The sequence below is a fragment of the Meles meles genome, chromosome 9, assembly GCF_922984935.1.
Source record: "Meles meles chromosome 9, mMelMel3.1 paternal haplotype, whole genome shotgun sequence".
Classification (NCBI taxonomy): domain Eukaryota; kingdom Metazoa; phylum Chordata; class Mammalia; order Carnivora; family Mustelidae; genus Meles; species Meles meles.
The window spans coordinates 20,631,933-20,646,024 of NC_060074.1; the positions used below are offsets into that span (position 1 = coordinate 20,631,933).

The 14,092-nt window shown below is 36.8% G+C and overlaps 1 protein-coding gene across 16 annotated transcripts in view; it reads left to right on the top strand.

Moving 5' to 3' along the window:
- Positions 1-14,092, top strand: part of MAP2 (microtubule associated protein 2) — a 298,127-nt gene that overhangs the window by 138,543 nt on the left and 145,492 nt on the right. For 2 of the 16 annotated variants that reach the window (XM_046018967.1, XM_046018965.1), the window contains exons 3-4: positions 3,956-4,001; positions 12,219-12,286. The gene's annotated coding sequence lies outside the window, so the exon portion shown is untranslated. Of the gene's footprint in view, positions 1-3,955; positions 4,002-11,716; positions 11,944-12,218; positions 12,287-14,092 lie in introns of those variants that run through there. The other 14 variants (XM_046018969.1, XM_046018971.1, XM_046018964.1 and 11 more) reach the window with 10 other exon arrangements.

The window sequence follows — 14,092 nt, forward strand, 5'->3', positions numbered from 1 at the left end:
TTCACAAAATACATTTATATATATATACACTTTCAGAAATCACTCCACCTAGGACATTGCATTTATTATACCATCATAGTAGACGTTTTATGATTTGATCTGGAAATATTTAACACTGAAAGAAAATGCTATAAAAGCTTGTAGAATATAAACATTTTCAGAATAATCTGGTACTAACGTTAAGGTTAAAGACTCCCTAATTCAAATGGATTGGTCTCCCAAGAATTTCTAGCACTCCAATTCTACAAAGTTGCCAAATATTGAAGGAATTAAAAATGTTTAGGGTATAGAGATAATAATCTTGAAAGCTTGGAAAGCAACGAATAACATAATTCCTTTTAGCATTTTTCAAAAAGAAATCAGAATTTTAGAACTAATGTCATGCAATGCAGCACTTGATATTTTGGTATTTGCCTTTGTGCCTTTATTTATTCTTCAATTAAATCACAATAGCCCCATTTTGCAGAGACATTCAATAAAATGAAGGTTCATTTCCTGCTTCCAGGAAGATCGGCCAAGATATTCATAACTCCTGAAGATGATTCTGCTTGACACTGTGTTAAATGAAAATTTCATTGAGTGAGAATTCCTCAACTGTAAATCTCATCATTTTCCTCCTTGGTTTTCCATTTCTCCTGTAAATATGGATTCCTTGTAAGATGGTTGTATGTGGTGAAAGAAAGCAGTTTGTATCAACCTTTAGATGATTGGAAAGCTAAATATAAACATGTAAGTTATAACTAAAGATTCACAAGCATGTAAAAAAATGCTAGAAGAATTTTTGTCAAAATAAATAATAAACAGACATATAGATAACTATGAACATCAAAAAAGAGAGATATACCTAAAATGGCTATAAAGGTGTCATAGATGAAAAGCCTAAAACTTGTGTATTTAAATAGTTAACCAAGACATAAAAATAAATAATTACACCATGTGTTTGGTCAAGTGATTTCTGAAACTAGTGATTTCTACAGATTTTGTCAACTATTTCAGTTTAGACTTCAGATTTACTAGGAGATAATTCATGTTTTTATATGACCTTTATTGTTTTAACTTTAATCATTCACTCATGCATGCATGAGTTTAATAAATATTCGTTGTGTGCCGATTATGTACCAAACCCAGTTCTAAGTACCGGGGGATATTAGTGAACAAATGAGGAGGCAAACAGTGTTGCCTTTCTGGAGCTTACAAATGAATGAGGAAAGACAGACAATAAAGAATAAACACAATAAATAAGTTATATATAGTATATTAGAAAATTATAAGTATCCAAATAAAATAAAGGCTATTGGGAATGGGCATTGCAGATTGCAAGGGTCAAGTTAAACCTCACTGAGAAGATAATATTTAAGGAAAGACTTAGTGGAGGGAATGAGTTATTTGAAAGAAAATTGTCCCACACCTAGAATTTAACTGTAAATTTATTCAAGTTAATTTAAACAAGACAGACATTTGCATATGATATTGATATAATGTTTTCTGATGTAACCTTTAAGATCAACCATGGTATTCAATTATTCCTACCTCGATATAATAAAATGAGTGTAGTAATTGACTATGTAAGACAGGTATTTTACTGTTATAATCTATACTTGTAAGACATATGTTAATTTCCACAAGAGGTTTTAAACTCCTGCAGAAAAAAACTCAATACTCAAAACACAATAAACTCAAGTTGTCAAACAACGAAGTTCTGAAGTTCTTCCAAAACACATGAGCATAAATCCCATGCATGTCGCTCTTCCAAGATTAGACCAGATAGAGAGTTAATGGAATTACAAGGTCTTTCTTAACTATAGGAAGGCTCATGTTCATACATACAGATTGTTTACGTATGAAGTGATGGAAACTGAAGTAATTGTGAAAGTAAAAATGTTTATTTCTAATACTGTCTCTTTTATGCACACTTAGACTAATCGAGTCTGTCTTTAAAGAGTCTGTCTGTGTGCCCTAGAAAAATGGAAAATTCTTAATTCTTTAATTTTCTCCTCTCTTCTGATGACAACTTAGATTTGTTAGGTTGAATTACAAACTAATTAACTCAGAAGTCCAGGGATTGAATTTCTGCTTCACCACTTACCAGCTGTGTGCTTGGCATGTAACTAAACTTAATTGGGCCTATTTCCTCAACTGTAAAATGGAAGTTCATAACTCTCAGAATTGTTGAATAAAACAATGTGTTGAAAGAAGTTGGCACATTATAGGTACTTAATCATTTATATTAAAATTGTGACTTATGCTTTTTAATTGGTCAATATTAGAATAAATAAATGGATATAAATACCCTAAGACCAGCCCAAGGCCATATATTATATCATTCATTATAGTATCATGGTGATTTTGTTTTCTTTGGTATTATGGTGATTCTGAGAAGCAAAGTGTTTCATGGCACTGTGTGATTGGGTTGTTCTGGAAGCTTTCATAAAAGAGGGCAAAACATGAAATGAACCAATAAGGAAGTATAAGATTTGGATGGGAAGCAAAGAAGTAGACGATTTTGAAGTAAACCGATGATTATGATGGGCATCAGGGGGTAAGCAATTTGTGTGAAAGGGACAGAATAGAAAGCACCTTAACTGTCCATGTTTTTGTCATCATAGTGTAGTTCAGACTGTATTGCTATAGACAAGTTTTTCTCATGTTACTGAATTTCTAAGATATACATTTTACTATAGAGTATTTTATTTCACTGTTTTCCTTTTTATTTGTTTAAAAACCCCTGTAAATGTTCTCTCCCGGGCATCTGGGTGGTTCAGTCAGTTAAGCATCTGACTCATAATTTCAGCTCTGGTCACAATCTCAGGGTCGTAAGATGAAGCCCTGAGTCAGGCTCTGTGCTCAGTATGGAGTCTGCTTGAGATTCATTCTCCCTATCCCTCTGCCCCTCCCCACATTCATGCTTTCTCTTTGTGTCTTTTTCTCTCTCTCTCTCAAATAAGTAAATAAATCTTTTTAAAAAAATACTTTCTCCCTTCTAAGGAATAGATCCCCTCACAGCTCGTTTGTTTAACAAACACATAGGGGCGCCTGGGTGGCTCAGTGGGTTAAGCCTCTGCCTTTGGCTCAGGTCATGATCTCAGGGTCCTGGGTTCAAGCCCTGCACTGGGCTCTCTGCTCAGCAGGGAGCCTGCTTCCCACTCCCCCTCTGCCTTCCTCTCTGCCTCCTTGTGGTCTCTCTCTCTCTCTATCTTTTAAATAAATAAATAATTAAAAATTTTACAAAAAACAAACAAATGAACAAACACATAATCATCATAGGGCCTTCATGCAGCGGTGGTCACACACCTGCCTACGTGCGTTCTGACTAGAAGCCTTGTTCAGTATGTTCATTCTAGATCCTAAAATGCGCTGCTATAAACAAAGAGTTTCTAAACCAATGGCATCAGTGTATTTTATTGTTATTTTTGTTTGTTTGTGGGTTGTTTTTTAAAGATTTTATTTATTTATTTGACTGAGAGGACACAACGAGAGAGGGAACACAAGCAGGGGGAGTAGGAGAGGGAGAGGGAGAAGCAGGCTTCCCACCAAGCAGGGAGCCTGCTGTAGGGCTCAATCCTAGGACCCTGGGATCATGACCTGAGCCGAAGGCAGATGCTTAACGACTGAGCCACCCAGGCGCCCCTATTGTGTTGTTATTTTTTTAGTATGGAGGTATACTATACCTTAATACAGCACATACATCTCAATTGTACACCCCCCGACATGTCACTGCCACCACGTCAAGAAGGCATTGTACTTCCTCTTAGTCAATACTGCCTTTTGTCCTAATCCCCATAGACCTAAACACTATTCTGACTTCTCTTTCTGAACATTAGTTTTGTCTGCTCCTGAATTTCGTATGAATGGAGTAATATAGTATGGACTCTTTGTGTCTATTTATCGTGATGCCTATGAGATTCATCTATGGACTTGCATCCAACAGTAATTCTTTTCATTCTATTTTTTTCAGTGTACTAATCCATGTCGTGAATATACCGTAATACCTCCTACTATTGGTAAGCATTAGAATGGTTTCCAATTTCATGTTATTATGAATAAAGCTAAGAACATTTTTTTTAAATATGTTTAAGTAAACATCCGTACTGTTCTCCTGGGTATAAACCTAGAAGTGGAATTACTGGTTGATAAGGTAGACATACATTTTACCTTACTAGAAGTTGCCGAAGAGTTTTCAGAAGTGTTCACACTCCTTTGTACTCCCACCAGTCATGTGTGAGAGTTTCAGTTGTTCTGCCATTATAGCTTTCTTGTCAACGTCTGGAGAGGGTTTTATTCCCAGCTTAGTTCTTCGAGTGTAATGAGATTATGACTTGATGAATTGAACCTGCAATTATTTTTCAGAACTGCAGTGCACATCACACCGTTTTTAAAAAAGAAGTGCAGTTCCATTTATTTTGGTGAAAGTATGTGAGCAGAATAGAACTTTGGGCGCTGTCATTTCCTAAGTGCAATGGCATGTGCAACCTAAACATGGCCGGGAGCTAGCTATTTCACTAAATTGCAAACTGCAGTTTGAGTGCTGACAATGAGAAAAACTTCTCTCTCTCTCTCCTGCTCTATTTACATCATCTATTTGGCTTCACCTTGAAGAGTGAAAGAAGAGCATTAGTGGAATAAAGGAAACCAAAAGTGGGGTGCCTGGGTGGCTTGGTCGATTGGGCAGCTGCCTTTCGGCTCAGGTCTTGATTTCAGGGTTCTGGGATAGAGACCCCACTTTGGGCTCCCCGCTTAGTGGGGAGTCTGCTTCTTCTCTTTCTCCCTCTGCCTTTCTCTCTCAAATAAATAAAATCTTCAAAAAAGAAAAAAATGAAAAGAAAAGAAAAACAAAAATATATTGTTTTTGAAACTACCTGTGGAAATTTTCCTGAGAAATATGAATACTTCTGAGGTTAAAAATGGTGCATAACCCAAAAATAATTTGAAATGTATTTCATACTTATGTTTGGATAAGAATATAACTGTATTTTAGAAAAAAAAATCACCACACAAAGATTTAAAATAAAACCATGAAGCCACACTCTGATCATGATGACTCAGAGGAGGATTGAAGCATGAGACGAGAACAATTGGAAAGTCGTCCGTTATCTTGCCTTACTCCTCACTCTCCTTGTTTAGAATACTTTCATTCTTCCCACTGATTAGACACATCTAATCAGAATCACACTGAAGATGGCAAAGATGACAGTGGGTGACCTGTATGTCAGGAGGCTCTTTGCTTCTTTATAAACATACCTCATTTCTGAGTCATTCTTTATCTTAATTCAGTGGAGATACTGAATATCTTGGTTTAAAGTTTTTTTCTACTGTGTTAGATGTATAAAAGATAATTTAAATATAATTAGACATAGGCAAATGATTAGAGGACCTGAGGCCTGGATAATAACAATCTATTTTCAATTTTAAGTAAGTAAAAATACAGCTCAGTAGCATGGAATACCTAGTGAAAGTTAAAGAAAGATAAAGTACGTAACAAGCTAATGAATATAGTTCATCCTCTTTAATCAAAGCAAGAAGAATTTGGGGTAGGAGCCAAGTGATTTAAAGATTTTATTGGGGGAGGGGATTCTTGTCCATCTATATTTGTCCATTACCTGCTCTCAAAATCCTATGTAGGAGTTTCTTAAGACATTGGTTACTTGTTTTTTATAAAGGATAATTCAGCCTTATTTATGTTAATAATTTTTGTAGTTTGTCTCACACACACACACACACACACACACACACAAGAAAACCATGTGAGTAACTGATATAAATTTATCCTTTTGGTGCTTAGTGATTGTCTTTTAACTCCTAACAGTTGTTATTCATCCCATAAATCAGTAATCCCATAGAACATATGTCTTTCACTGATGATATTACATTGAGTCTATTTGCCCATGCATTTTAGAATGTAAGATCTAGAGACTTACTACTGAATTTGTCTAAGAATTCAAGAAACATTTCTAGAAGATTTTCAGATCCTCGAAAGATCATAGAACCTCATGGCCTTAAAAGATATCAGTAGTTTTGGGTCTGTGCTTCTCATAATTTGTAATATTTTGGAAGGTGCCACAGATTGGATTTGAAATTTGTCATATTTTAATTAGTGGCTACTGAAGACTTGCCCTTGCCTGGAGACTGAGACATTTTGGAGTTTACTCAATGGAGTTCACTCTACTCCATTCTGCTTCCTTTTATAATTTCTCGAGGTATTAGGTAGAACCACAAGAAACTGCCATTTTATATATAAAAAAAGTAATGGAATTTCAACGTTTTGTATAATGCAGACTGATAAGCTAGTTGTGACAATTTTTTTTTCTTCTTTTTGGTCTGTTTGACCACAGTATACTTTTTTTTTCTTTTTGCATTAACAAATGTTTATTGAGTCTTTATGTTAGGAACTGGGACCCTTACTAGCAATGTATCTTCTTCCCTTAAGTACCCTTACAGTCCTTTTGAAGGGATAAGCAACTAAAACATCAATTAACCCTACCTACCAAGGCTTTGTGAGCAGTTGGATTACCTTTGATTAGCATGAGCTCAATTTGCAGACAGCACACCCAAGTTTTCTAGACTTCCCTTGGAGGAGTGTAGCCCCTGGAAGTGGTATTTCCCCGGGTTTTCCAGGTATTCAGGTCACCTTGAGCATATGGATTTCAGACCTATTCCATGGAACTTTCTGACTCCATAGGTCTTATAATGGAGAGGGTGCTGGGCAGTGGAGTCTGACCACAGTATGCTCTTAAGGGAACAAAATTTGTTGGAAGAAAAGATGTCATCTGTGGTAAAGAAGGCAAAACAGTGTGCAGTGAATTTGGATGGCATAATAATTTATAAAATACTCAGATAACTGCTTATATTTAAAATGACGAATTTAAGAACATAAGGTAAAACTATAATTATTATTTCTATTGTATTTAATTATTGTTTCTATTATTAATTTTTTAACTACAAAGTATAGTAATTATAGTCAATTTATAAAAAGCCACTTCAGGGATGCCTTGGCTGGCTTAGTTGGTAGAGCAGGTGAATCTCGATCTTGGGGTTGTGGGTTCAAAACCCACAATGGGTGTAGAGATTACTTAAAAATAAAATCTTAAACTTTTTAAAATTAAATAACTACTTCTAAGCAGTTTGACCACAAGGCAATATTGATTTATTAACTATTCTCATTTTATTTAAGTAATCTTAAGATTAAATGTCAACATATTTAATGCAAATGCAAGTATTATTTATCAAATAAGCTTTTTCTCAGCATTTAAAAGCTGATAGTCTCATGCTGGGTACTTTGCAGAATTCAAAGAAAGCAGAAGACAAGTCCCTATTTTAAATAAATATATATCCTCTAATGGAAATAACAAAAAAAAATTGATTCCATGGGAAAATGTGATTTTTAATACAAATAAAATCAATATTTATAAGGAAGAGTGAATAATTAGAGCAAGGAAATCAATATGAAACACAAAGACTTGTCTTGTGCTTAAATGCTTCGAGTCATCCACTAATGTGATTTTCACATTTGCTCATTTAAAAAAATATTTTGAATGCTCTTTGTTCCCAGCCACTGTTTTGGGTGCTCTGGATACACCAGCATCCCAAACATGTAAAGATGATTTCCTTCACAGACCTAGCAGAGGGAGGCAGGTAATAAATAGTAAACATAATAAATACAAGTCTGTGGTGTGATGGAAAGTGGTCAGTGCTGTGGAAAGGGAAAGAAGGAGCAGGGATGAAGGGTGGTGGGAGGGACACGGTTGCCGTTTTCATGATGGGAGTCAGGAAGGTCTTAGCTAGGAAGATGATTCTGTGATCAAAGGCTTCAAGGAGGTAAGGAAGAAATAATACCTCCATTATTCCTTCCTAAAGAACTTCAAGAGTGACACACAAATACACAGGCCAGGATATTTGGGGAGTAAAACTAAGGGTTTTCCAGAAGAGCCATGGGGCTAAACTAATTGACATTGGAGATATAGTTAAATTAGATTCTTAAAGGTCAGACTCCAAGATGCAGCAGATTATAACACAGGGACAGAGACATAGTGTGTCATCAAGTAAGAGAAAGAAGTGTCGGCTTAGATTCCGCTTTACTTCTATGGCTCTTCCACTATAATTAAAGGTCCTGTAGAAGGAAATGTTTTGTTTTGTTTCCCACACCTAAAACGTATCAAGTGTTTGAAATATATGTATGTGTGTCATCAAAATAGGTTAGATGAACTGACCAATGGTACTAAGCCAAGGTCTAGAATATTGTGAAAGAGAGAAAGGATAAGGAAAGAAGTACAATTTAGGCTCATAAGCATAAATATAAAAAATATAAAAAATCATGAAGGGGGAGCGCCTAGGTGGCTCAGTGGGTTAAAGCCTGTGCCTTCAGCTCAGGTCATGATCCCAGGGTTCTGGGATCAAGCCCTGCATCAGGCTCTGTGCTCAGCAGGGAGCCTGCTTCCTTCCTCTCTCTCTGCCCGCCTCTCTGCCTAATTGTGATCTCTGTCTGTCAAATAAATACATAAATAAAACCTTAAAAAAAATCATGAAAGGCTTTCAATTATCTGCCATTTTGTATTCTTAGAATGTAATTAAAGGGAAGAATTATATAGTACTTATTATACAATGGACATGTTAAAGTAATAGTTCCTTCCACCTACAAATGAAAAGAAAAAAAGAAAAAGAATTTACCAACTCATTCTCAATGACAGAGCAGTATTCTCAAATAAGGACTCCTGAAAAGTACTAAATATTTTTGGACCTGTGCTATTTTTTAGACTAAGGCCATTATGTGTGCTTTAGGGGATTCTGACAAAATATGATTTGTTTCAAGAAATGACATCACCTGTGCATCATTTTTTGTGTTCAAAAATGAACATGTTATCAGTGTTTTGTTTTAAAAAATAACTTTAGGGGCGCCTGGGTGGCTCAGTGGATTAAGCCGCTGCCTTCAGCTCAGGTCATGATCTCAGGGTCCTGGGATGGAGCCCTGCATCCGGCTCTCTGCTCTGCAGGGAGCCTGCTTCCTCCTCTCTCCTCTCTCTCTGCCTGCCTCTCTGCCTACTTGTGATCTCTCTCTCTCTGTCAAATAAATAGATAAAATCTTTAAAAAAAATAATAATAACTTTAGTGCCCAAACCACTGAAGAAAAATAGACATTTAACAGAGAAATCGTACTTAAAGAATGCTTTTTGGAAGAGAAAAATCCTAACCAATATGTAAGATTATGTGAAATCTGAAATCTCTTGTAATTTTACTAGGGTTATTATATTTTTAAATGTGATTTCTTTTTTTTTTAATTTTTTTTTTAGATTTTATTTATTTATTTGACAGAGATCACAAGTAGGCAGAGAGGCAGTGGGGTGGGGAGCGGGGGGGTGGGGGGACGCGGAGTGGGCTCTCAGCTGAGCAGAGAGCCCGACACACCAGAGAGCCCGATTCCAGGACCCTGGGATCATGACTGGAGCCTAAGGCAGAGGCTTTAACCCACTGAACCACTCCGGGGCCCCTAATATGATTTCTTGATAGTTCACATACTGGGAGCAGAGAACAGTAGTGGTGGCAGCAACTGTATTTTAGATATCAGAAAATTCAATCTGATCCTACCTATGGATGAGCTAACCTAAAAGCAATGAGTCATAACTACTGAATATTGAAAGAACACTTAATGAAGGAAATAAACACAGTGCATCGAGGTCAAAATCCTGATCACAGTTTTTGCTGACTCAGAAAGATTTTCACAAATATTGCGCCCCCCAGTGGTTATTTTTGAGTTTTTTGTTTTGTTTTGTTTTTTGTTTTTTAACCTGGGCTCCCAGTTTTCCGGTTTCATTATTTTGGGTAACCTTATGAAACTTCACGCTGTCTATTAACTAGGAGGAAACTGGAGAGGACAGCTCAGTTTGCCCGATTTCCTGCTTCCAGAAAGAACAGTGCCAGGGATGATAGAGTACCTAGTATATGATGATCGAGTTCAGGCTCAACAAGATAGGATCACAAAAGGGCCATCATGTTCACTTCGTCTGATTGCCTAGCTGGAAATGAAAGAAGAGCAGTGACATAATTACCCCAGATTCTTCAGGCTTCTGATGCAGTGCAGCACGATATTAAGCAAGGCTAGCCTCAGAATTATTCAACATATTTTAAAGATGAAGGTCCCTGCTTTAACAAATAAAGGAAGGCTCACAAAAATCAAAGACAAAGGATGGTTTTGGAATCGTTTTTGCTTGCACACAGAGCAGGAGGAGCACAGAAAGAAAATCACTTGGTGAAAGAAGAAAAGCAGGGCACCTAAGTCAGGAAATGGGGTGGTGTGTCTGCTGGATCTCCAGCCCACTTTGTGACCTTGGCCAGATTCCCTGGGCCTCAGCTTTCTCACCTTTGGCACAAAGGGTGTGGACTCCCTGAATCCCGGATATAGACAGAGGCAAGGAGAAGTAAGAACCATCTCATACAAAAGAACCATAATTTGCATATTTATAAAAGCAAAATTAGCTCGTGATCAAAAAGTGGAGAAGAAAGGCGGCTAATGGAGAATGTAAATTCATCTTAATGCGTTCAAAATAGAGTGTAAACCTGATAGACACAGTTCTTTCCAGAAGGCAAAAAAGGAAGCATATCACTGTACATTTCCTCCACTGGAGTCTCCTTCCCTTTTCTCTATCATCACCTTATTTTTCTCAGTACTTTCTGTTTCCAGTAACCATGGTGATGCTCCCTCCCAGCAACCTTCTTCACACCAGGCCCTTTTGGTATACATACATTGAATTTTGCTCCATTCACTGATGCAGGAAGCTAACAATGCTGTAAAAATTAATTTGTTTAGTAACATTTTCCCCAGCCCTTCTCTCTGGGCAATAAATCCAGGGAATTATTCCACATTTAACCTCCCTACAGAAGGGGCACTGTGAAACAGGGATATTCAATTGTTAATTTCAGTTGCTAACATAAAGGGGGTACTGATTATTCTAGATTCAATTCCCTGCCGCGCGGCCCTCAGGGACTGTAAGGTCTCCCAGTACCCAAATTCATTGCTACCTCCTTTTGCTTCTGTCTGTAAACAGAATAAAATAGATTGTCCTCAGAAATCACACATCCACCCTGGTTTCCTAATCCTCTTTGTTTTTTGCTGCATTCTCCCTTGTAAGGGAAACATTGTCAAGTGTGTAATTATCACAGTTACAAGGGGATTGAATTTTCCCTAAGAAAATACAAATAAATATGTGCATTTTTCTATTGGGCACAGTTATTTTGGAATATAAGTAAATAATAAGTAAACAAACAATCTTGGATATTCAGTGTTTAAAATATCATCATGAGCTGCCAGTGACAGAACATCAGACAATCTGTGATGTCATTAATGTAGATAATAAATATTCGCATAAACTACCGCTTATCATGTCCAGTTTGTGCAGCCAGGTTTATTTGTAATCCTATATTATGCAGGGAAACTCTCTATTTAATCACTGTGTGTGTGTGTGTGTGTGTGTGTGTGTGTGTGTGTGTGTGTGTGTGTCTGGCATTAACACAAAGGAGACCAGATGATGACATTCATAGGCTTATAGACTCGACTCCTGGGGACACACTTGGATGGAGGCAATTAAAATGCCTGTCAGGCATTTGGTACCAGAAGCCCCTATGGTAAACCGCTAAATCATAAGCCAGGGCTGCATCTTATTGTCAGTGAATGATGGCGGAACTGGGTGGCTTGTCATCATTCTCGAAAATTCTGAGGCTAGTGAGCTCTCTCTCCCTCTCCCACTCGCCTTATTTTCCTTTTCACCACTGCGGGGACTTTTTCTAATTTGCAGCTTCCCTTTCCCCGACACACACAGAGAGGAGCTGGTGGCTTGCAGACTGCGTCTGTCTGGAGCTAGAGAGCTAGACCCAGCCCGTGGAGATAATGCTCGGGGAGAAGGATTCTGCAGCAATCCTCAGAGGCTAGACTTGGGTGGTATCGCTGCATAGGCACTGGTAATGTTTCGGCATTTTTAAAATTTTATTTCGTTTTATTTTTAATCCATTTTTCAGAGGATTTGCTTTATGTGATCTCAAAGTAAAATGCTTTAGAATTCATTACCAAGCTTCCTGAAAATTCAAGTGCTGTGTTATTTGTACTACAGATCTCAAGGCATAGATTTATTATTGGAATGATAAAGAATGCATTTGCTTACTGGTGAGTTACGATTTCCAGTATATTGTTAACAAATCTGTATATGTATTTTTTTTCTTTTGTTTTATTTCGGTAGATTCTTCACCTTGTTGTCTCTCACCGAAGAAACATTGATTGGGAACTACTCATTCAGAAAATTAAAAGGTACCACATGTTTTGTTTGGATGTTTAAATGAGGGGAAATCAGGGAGGATTTGGAATGTTTTTATTTAAATTAATCTCTCTATGGTTGGTCTTTGATCCTTAAGCCTATGTTGGTCATTGTCTATAGCATGTATGATTTCCCATGCAGAGAATGCCATTATCCAGGGCTGTTTTGATTATAAGATGTCTAAGGAATTATATCTTTTGCCTGGGTTGCAAGTTGTGAACAAACATCGCTATGTCTGGCTTATTTTCGGATTTTTATTATGTAGCAGCTAAAAAAAAATGTCCAAAATTCTCTATCTTAATGAAAATTCAGTCATTTAAATTTAACAGAAATATACTAAAGTTATGAATTTATCTGAGGGAATCTTTCTAATACGAGATGTTTTTAAGTGGGTAAATGAAACGGCTTGCCCTTCCCAGGTAGAAGGAGCGCTAGAGATGAGAGCCTAGGAATGACTCAGTATTGTTGGGTTTTGTGAACAAAATATTGTAACTTCTTCACTGATGCTTTAGTCTCTAGCACCATATTTAAAGGCTGAGGTTGTTAGTTATTAAAAAACTGATTTTATATATGCTTTACTGGCATAAGAAAGTAATCCTTCCTCTTGCCGTGGGAGCAGTTGAATCCATTGATCCTGGGCCTTCTACCTTACATGAAAAATATTAATTTTCAAATTCACTATCAGGATGTGTATTGATTCGAGATGGCAGTTATGGGTATTACCTTTTGTTTAATTCTTTAAGATTATCTTTGTTTGCAACATATACTCATGTCAATAAAAGCTGTATTTGTAATTTGCCTTAAAAAAATGGAAGACATTTTCTGCCTCGCTGAGGAGATCAATAGCATCTTCTAAATCTTTCTTTGGCATTCACGTAGCCTTTCCTTTCAAGCTTACTAGCTCAAAATATTTTATGCAGTGAGGTTAGTTTTTTTTTTTTCTTTCTTTATGTCCTTTGGAAATAGTTAATGTTCAACTACTGATCCTGAAATACCAGAAGTCTGTGAGTGTGCACCTGTGAGCGTGAATATTTGTAGCAGTCGGAGGACACGAATGCATTGTCCTTGTTGAATTCTCTCTGCAGTGTGTAATTATGAGAACCTTAATTTATTCATTCCACAGGCACTTCCTAAGAGCCTTGCTGCTGTTGGTAGTTATTGTGGGAGAGAGGGAAGGGGCAGATGCCACTGTCACCGCCCTTCCAGAGTGTGGGCAGCACCACATAATATTTTTGCACAAGAGAAGGAATTCATTAAAATAAATCAGTATGCTCTAAAAAGGGAAACTGCTTTTATTTCAGATATTGAACAAAATCAAATAGACTAGTCTCAGAGAAACTTGAAATATATTGCATTTTTTTTTCCCCCTTAGAAAGTACTCAGTGGAATCAGGTGTAAAATCCCCAGACAGGACTTACTATTCCTCCTGGATACTGTAAAACACTTGGGACTATCCTCTCCTTTAGTTTCCACTCAGAGTAGGTGAATACATTTCATATTTGGTGAAAAAAAAAATCTATTTGGTATTTTCCCATCTAACAGAGTCCACACAGTAAATATTTTATGTGAGAAGCTGTTTTCTAATCCTCAGGCTCATTTAGCAACTCATTATATTAATTTAGAATATTGGGATATTTATAGGAATTGGAAAACAATGATGTTATTATCTAACCACTAAAAAAATGTATTCAATGTTTTGTTAATAGGAACTAATCAGCTCTGTTGGGATTCATCTGGGTACTGGAGAAGTGGCATATTACCTCACCAAAAGTCTCTAGGTACCTAAATTTTCTAGGCTC